Genomic DNA, 8,317 nt, shown 5'->3' with positions numbered 1-8,317 from the left:
CATGTAGGTATCATGGTCATTTAGGTAACATGGTCATTTTAGGTAACATGGTCATTTAGGTACATGTAGGTAACATGGTCATTTAGGTACATGTAGGTAACATGGTCATGTAGGTAACATGGTCATTTTAGGTAACATGGTCATTTAGGTACATATAGGTAACTTGGTAATGTAGGTAACATGGCTATTTAGGTACATGTCATTTAGGTAACATGGTAATTTAGGTACATGAAGCAAACATGGTCATTTAGATACATGTAGGTAACATGGTCATTTAGGTAACATGGTCATTTAGGTACATATAGGTAACATGGTAATGTAGGTAACATGGCCATGTAGGTAACATGGTCATTTAGGTACATGTTGGTAACATGGCCATGTAGGTAACATGGTAATTTAGGTAACATCGTCATTTAGGTACATGTAGGTAACATGGTCATGTAGGTAACATGGTCATTTAGGTAACATGGTCATTTAGGTAACATGGTCACGTAGGTAACATGGTCATTTAGGTAACATGGTCATTTAGATACATGTAGGTAACATGGTCATTTAGGTACATGTAGGTAACATGGTCAATTAGGTACATGTAGGTAACATGGTCATTTAGGTAATATGGTCATTTAGGTACATGTAGGTAACATGGTCATGTAGGTAACATGGTCATTTAGGTACATGTAGGTAACATGGTCATTTAGGTACATGTAGGTAACATGGTCATGTAGGTAACATGGTCATTTAGGTAACATGGTCATTTAGGTACATGTAGGTAACATGGCCATTTAGGTAACATATAGGTAACATGGTCATTTAGGTACATGTAGGTAACATGGTCATTTAGGTAACATGGTCATTTAGGTAACATGGTCATGTAGGTAACATGGTCATTTAGGTACATGTAGGTAACATGGTCATTTGGGTAACATGGTCATGTAGGTAACATGGTCATTTAGGTACATGTAGGTAACATGGTCATTTAGGTAACATGGTCATTTAGGTACATGTAGGTAACATGGTCATTTGGGTAACATGGTCATGTAGGTAACATGGTCATTTAGGTACATGTAGGTAACATGGTCATGTAGGTAACATGGTCATTTAGGTACATGTAGGTAACATGGTCATGTAGGTAACATGGTCATTAAGGTAACATGGTCATGTAGGTAACATGGTCATTTGGGTAACATGGTCATGTAGGTAAACATGGTCATGTAGGTAACATGGTCATTTAGGTAAACATGGTCATGTAGGTAACATGGTCATTTAGGTACATGTAGGTAACATGGTCATGTAGGTAACATGGTCATTTAGGTAACATGGTCATTTAGGTACATGTAGGTAACATCATTTAGGTAACATATAGGTAACATGGTCATTTAGGTACATGTAGGTAACATGGTCATTTAGGTAACATGGTCATTTAGGTAACATGGTCATTTAGGGTAACATGGTCATGTAGGTAACATGGTCATTTAGGTACATGTAGGTAACATGGTCATTTGGGTAACATGGTCATGTAGGTAACATGGTCATTTAGGTACATGTAGGTAACATGGTCATGTAGGTAACATGGTCATTTAGGTACATGTAGGTAACATGGTCATTTAGGTAACATGGTCATGTAGGTATCATGGTCATTTAGGTACATTTAGGTAACATGGTCATTTAGGTAACATGGTCATGTAGGTAACATGGTCATTTAGGTAACATGGCCATTTAGGCAACATGGTCATTTAGGTACATGTAGGTAACATGGTCATGTAGGTAACATGGTCATTTAGGTACATATAGGTAACATGGTAATTTAGGTACATATAGGTAACAGGGTCATTTAGGTAACATGGTCATGTAGGTAACATGGTCATTTAGGTACATATAGGTAACATGGTAATTTAGGTACATATAGGTAACATGGTCATTTAGGTAACATGGTCATGTAGGTATCATGGTCATTTAGGTAACATGGTCATTTAGGGACAAACATGGTCATTTAGGTACATGTAGGTAACATGGTATAATTTAGGTACATGTAGGTAACATGGTCATTTAGGTAACATGGTCATTTAGGTAACATGGTCATGTAGGTAACATGGTCATTTAGGTAACATGGTCATTTAGGTAACATGGTCATGTAGGTATCATGGTCATTTAGGTAACATGGTCATTTAGGTAACATGGTCATTTAGGTACATGTAGGTAACATGGTCATTTAGGTACATGTAGGTAACATGGTCATGTAGGTAACATGGTCATTTAGGTAACATGGTCATTTAGGTACATATAGGTAACTTGGTAATGTAGGTAACATGGCTATTTAGGTACATGTAGGTAACATGGTAATTTAGGTACATGAAGCAAACATGGTCATTTAGATACATGTAGGTAAATATGGTCATTTAGGTAACATGGTCATTTAGGTACATGTAGGTAACATGGTAATGTAGGTAACATGGCCATTTAGGTAACATGGTCATTTAGGTACATGTTGGTAACATGGCCATGTAGGTAACATGGTAATTTAGGTAACATCGTCATTTAGGTACATGTAGGTAACATGGTCATGTAGGTAACATGGTCATTTAGGTAACATGGTCATTTAGGTAACATGGTCATGTAGGTAACATGGTCATTTAGGTAACATGGTCATTTAGATACATGTAGGTAACATGGTCATTTAGGTACATGTAGGTAACATGGTCATTTAGGTACATGTAGGTAACATGGTCATTTAGGTAACATGGTCATTTAGGTAACATGGTCATTTAGGTAACATGGTCATGTAGGTAACATGGTCATTTAGGTACATGTAGGTAACATGGTCATTTGGGTAACATGGTCATGTAGGTAACATGGTCATTTAGGTACATGTAGGTAACATGGTCATGTAGGTAACATGGTCATTTAGGTACATGTAGGTAACATGGTCATTTAGGTAACATGGTCATGTAGGTATCATGGTCATTTAGGTACATTTAGGTAACATGGTCATTTAGGTAACATGGTCATGTAGGTAACATGGTCATTTAGGTAACATGGCCATTTTAGGTAACATGGTCATTTAGGTACATGTAGGTAACATGGTCATGTAGGTAACATGGTCATTTAGGTACATATAGGTAACATGGTAATTTAGGTACATATAGGTAACAGGGTCATTTATGTAACATGGTCATGTAGGTAACATGGTCATTTAGGTACATATAGGTAACATGGTAATTTAGGTACATATAGGTAACATGGTCATTTAGGTAACATGGTCATGTAGGTATCATGGTCATTTAGGTAACATGGTCATTTAGGTAACATGGTCATTTAGGTACATGTAGGTAACATGGTCATTTAGGTACATGTAGGTAACATGGTCATTTAGGTAACATGGTCATTTAGGTAACATGGTCATGTAGGTAACATGGTCATTTAGGTAACATGGTCATTTAGGTAACATGGTCATGTAGGTATCATGGTCATTTTAGGTAACATGGTCATTTAGGTAACATGGTCATTTAGGTACATGTAGGTAACATGGTCATTTAGGTACATGTAGGTAACATGGTCATGTAGGTAACATGGTCATTTAGGTAACATGGTCATTTAGGTACATATAGGTAACTTGGTAATGTAGGTAACATGGCTATTTAGGTACATGTAGGTAACATGGTAATTTAGGTACATGAAGCAAACATGGTCATTTAGATACATGTAGGTAACATGGTCATTTAGGTAACATGGTCATTTAGGTACATATAGGTAACATGGTAATGTAGGTAACATGGCCATGTAGGTAACATGGTCATTTAGGTACATGTTGGTAACATGGCCATGTAGGTAACATGGTAATTTAGGTAACATCGTCATTTAGGTACACAGGTAACATGGTCATGTAGGTAACATGGTCATTTAGGTAACATGGTCATTTAGGTAACATGGTCATGTAGGTAACATGGTCATTTAGGTAACATGGTCATTTAGATACATGTAGGTAACATGGTCATTTAGGTACATGTAGGTAACATGGTCAATTAGGTATGGTCATTTAGGTAACATGGTCATTTAGGTAATATGGTCATGGTTTAGGTACATGTAGGTAACATGGTCATGTAGGTAACATGGTCATTTAGGTACATTTAGGTAACATGGTCATTTAGGTACATGTAGGTAACATGGTAATGTAGGTAACATGGCCATTTAGGTAACATGGTCATTTAGGTACATGTTAGGTAACATGGTCATTTAGGTAACATGGTCATTTAGGTAACATCATGGTCATTTAGGTACATGTAGGTAACATGGTCATTTAGGTAACATGGTCATTTAGGTAACATGGTCATTTAGGTAACATGGTCATGTAGGTAACATGGTCATTTTAGGTAACATGGTCATTTAGGTACATGTAGGTAACATGGTCATTTAGGTACATGTAGGTAACATGGTCATTTAGGTACATGGTCATGTAGGTAACATGGTCATTTAGGTAACATGGTCATTTAGGTAACATGGTCATGTAGGTAACATGGTCATTTAGGTACATGTAGGTAACATGGTCATTTGGGTAACATGGTCATGTAGGTAACATGGTCATTTAGGTACATGTAGGTAACATGGTCATGTAGGCAACATGGTCATTTAGGTACATGTAGGTAACATGGTCATTTAGGGTAACATGGTCATGTAGGCATCATGGTCATTTAGGTACATTTAGGTAACATGGTCATTTAGGTAACATGGTCATGTAGGTAACATGGTCATTTAGGTAACATGGCCATTTAGGTAACATGGTCATTTAGGTACATGTAGGTAACATGGTCATGTAGGTAACATGGTCATTTAGGTACATATAGGTAACATGGTAATAATTTAGGTACATATAGGTAACAGGGTCATTTAGGTAACATGGTCATGTAGGTAACATGGTCATTTAGGTACATATAGGTAACATGGTAATTTAGGTACATATAGGTAACATGGTCATTTAGGTAACATGGTCATGTAGGTATCATGGTCATTTAGGTAACATGGTCATTTAGGGAACATGGTCATTTAGGTACATGTAGGTAACATGGTCATTTAGGTACATGTAGGTAACATGGTCATTTAGGTAACATGGTCATTTAGGTAACATGGTCATGTAGGTAACATGGTCATTTAGGTAACATGGTCATTTAGGTAACATGGTCATGTAGGTATCATGGTCATTTAGGTAACATGGTCATTTAGGTAACATGGTCATTTAGGTACATGTAGGTAACATGGTCATTTAGGTACATGTAGGTAACATGGTCATGTAGGTAACATGGTCATTTAGGTAACATGGTCATTTAGGTACATATAGGTAACTTGGTAATGTAGGTAACATGGCTATTTAGGTACATGTAGGTAACATGGTAATTTAGGTACATGAAGCAAACATGGTCATTTAGATACATGTAGGTAACATGGTCATTTAGGTAACATGGTCATTTAGGTACATATAGGTAACATGGTAATGTAGGTAACATGGCCATGTAGGTAACATGGTCATTTAGGTACATGTTGGTAACATGGCCATGTAGGTAACATGGTAATTTAGGTAACATCGTCATTTAGGTACATGTAGGTAACATGGTCATGTAGGTAACATGGTCATTTAGGTAACATGGTCATTTAGGTAACATGGTCATGTAGGTAACATGGTCATTTAGGTAACATGGTCATTTAGATACATGTAGGTAACATGGTCATTTAGGTACATGTAGGTAACATGGTCAATTAGGTACATGTAGGTAACATGGTCATTTAGGTAATATGGTCATTTAGGTACATGTAGGTAACATGGTCATGTAGGTAACATGGTCATTTAGGTACATGTAGGTAACATGGTCATTTAGGTACATGTAGGTAACATGGTAATGTAGGTAATATGGTCATTTAGGTACATATAGGTAACATGGTCATGTAGGTAACATGGTCATTTAGGTAACATGGTCATTTAGGTACATGTAGGTAACATGGCCATTTAGGTACATATAGGTAACATGGTCATTTAGGTACATGTAGGTAACATGGTCATTTAGGTAACATGGTCATTTAGGTAACATGGTCATGTAGGTAACATGGTCATTTAGGTACATGTAGGTAACATGGTCATTTGGGTAACATGGTCATGTAGGTAACATGGTCATTTAGGTACATGTAGGTAACATGGTCATTTAGGTAACATGGTCATTTAGGTACATGTAGGTAACATGGTCATTTAGGTAACATGGTCATGTAGATAACATGGTCATTTGGGTAACATGGTCATGTAGGTAACATGGTCATTTGGGTAACATGGTCATGTAGGTAACATGGTCATGTAGGTAACATGGTCATTTAGGTAACATGGTCATGTAGGTAACATGGTCATTTAGGTACATGTAGGTAACATGGTCATGTAGGTAACATGGTCATTTAGGTAACATGGTCATTTAGGTACATGTAGGTAACATGGCCATTTAGGTACATATAGGTAACATGGTCATTTATGTACATGTAGGTAACATGGTCATTTAGGTAACATGGTCATTTAGGTAACATGGTCATTTAGGTAACATGGTCATGTAGGTAACATGGTCATTTAGGTACATGTAGGTAACATGGTCATTTGGGTAACATGGTCATGTAGGTAACATGGTCATTTAGGTACATGTAGGTAACATGGTCATGTAGGTAACATGGTCATTTAGGTACATGTAGGTAACATGGTCATTTAGGTAACATGGTCATGTAGGTAACATGGTCATTTGGGTAACATGGTCATGTAGGTAACATGGTCATTTGGGTAACATGGTCATGTAGGTAACATGGTCATTTGGGTAACATGGTCATTTAGGTAACATGGTCATTTGGGTAACATGGTCATTTGGGTAACATGGTCATGTAGGTAACATGGTCATTTGGGTAACATGGTCATGTAGGTAACATGGTCATGTAGGTAACATGGTCATTTTGCGAGTACCTTCATCCTAATCCACAGAGCAGAAAAATACACTGTTTTCGATATATAGGCTGTCATGCCAATTCCCTCCCTCCGGTGCTCGACGTCGCCAGGGTACTAACCACCAGTCCTGGCAACCCACATTGAGCACACCTGGCAACCATCATTGCGCACCTGGCAACCATCATTGCACACCTGGCAACCATCATTACACACTTGGCAACCATCATTACAGACACCTGGCAACCACCTGCTAATCACTTTCTCCTTGATTACTCCTCGTGTTTGTTCATTGGCTCCGGTTCTTTATTATACTAACCTTCCTCACCTGTTTCCTGACTCCCAGCGTATATACTTTACATATACATATATATATATATATATATACTTCACATAGGCTGATATCCAAAGCCACTCACAGAACTGTCCACGTTGACAGTTGTCATGACGTTGCCCTCTTTGGGTACAGCAAGTCCCATCCCCCTCTCTCTGTCTCCTACAACCAGGCTGCTGTGATCAGAGAGGTCGTACCCTGCCTCATGGCCACACAGTATAGAAACAGAGTGAATTTTCATAGAGAGAACAAAGGAATTTCTTCCACCTCACAGAACTTGAGGTCCGAACAACATTTATGTTCTGGAGAAGGTATAAAAGATTGGTGAAGCTACGAACTGGTCCGTTTGGTACCATTTTGTGGGAGACGGCCACATCACCATAACGCTGTTTATATAATAGCCTCAGATATGAGGTTTCCATCTAATTGTTGTATAAGATTAATGAGTGAGGATGATACTGTTTGTAAAACTGTGTCATGTGATTTTGACTGTTTAATGAAGGAAACTCCAATTCCCTTGAGTTTAACTAAATCAGAGGACCGTCCATGAGCCAGTTAGAGAGGGCATCCTGGGACAGGCCCTTTTCTGCAACTCCCGAATAAAACCCCAATCTTGAGAATTCCTCAACCAGACCATGTTTTTCTCCATTAGGAGGACAAAGGTTGCAGACCAGACTGCTGAATCTTTTAACCATACCACGTGGTTAAACTCCTAGACTATCGATACCGACAGAATAAGAACAAGTCTTTGACATTGATTACTAGTCTGCAGCTAGGAATTCGGTATCATTGAACACGAAGAACAACAACCGCCAAAACATCCATTCTACAACAACATGAATGAATGTTGCTCTGAACTATCCCCTCTAACCACGACAGACAAAGGGAGAGAGACGGACAATTCTACAAAAGAAACCAATTTTCACCAGTGATCAAGACGACACACTGAGCGTAAATATATATACTGATGGCAATTGTTCCCGAATGAGTGAGCGTTCATGTGCAAAGGATTAGTATTTCAATTGTTATAA

The 8,317-nt window shown here is 38.0% G+C and overlaps 1 pseudogene; it reads right to left on the bottom strand.

The window, feature by feature from the left end:
- The window catches only part of LOC127909594 (protein CBFA2T1-like), a 93,802-nt pseudogene extending 86,309 nt beyond the window's left edge, over window positions 1-7,493 (bottom strand).
- Between the last annotated feature and the right edge of the window lie 824 nt (window positions 7,494-8,317).

The sequence above is a fragment of the Oncorhynchus keta genome, chromosome 19 (genome assembly GCF_023373465.1).
Source record: "Oncorhynchus keta strain PuntledgeMale-10-30-2019 chromosome 19, Oket_V2, whole genome shotgun sequence".
In the NCBI taxonomy this organism is placed as follows: Eukaryota; Metazoa; Chordata; class Actinopteri; order Salmoniformes; family Salmonidae; genus Oncorhynchus; species Oncorhynchus keta.
This window is presented reverse-complemented; position numbering and strand designations above follow the sequence as displayed.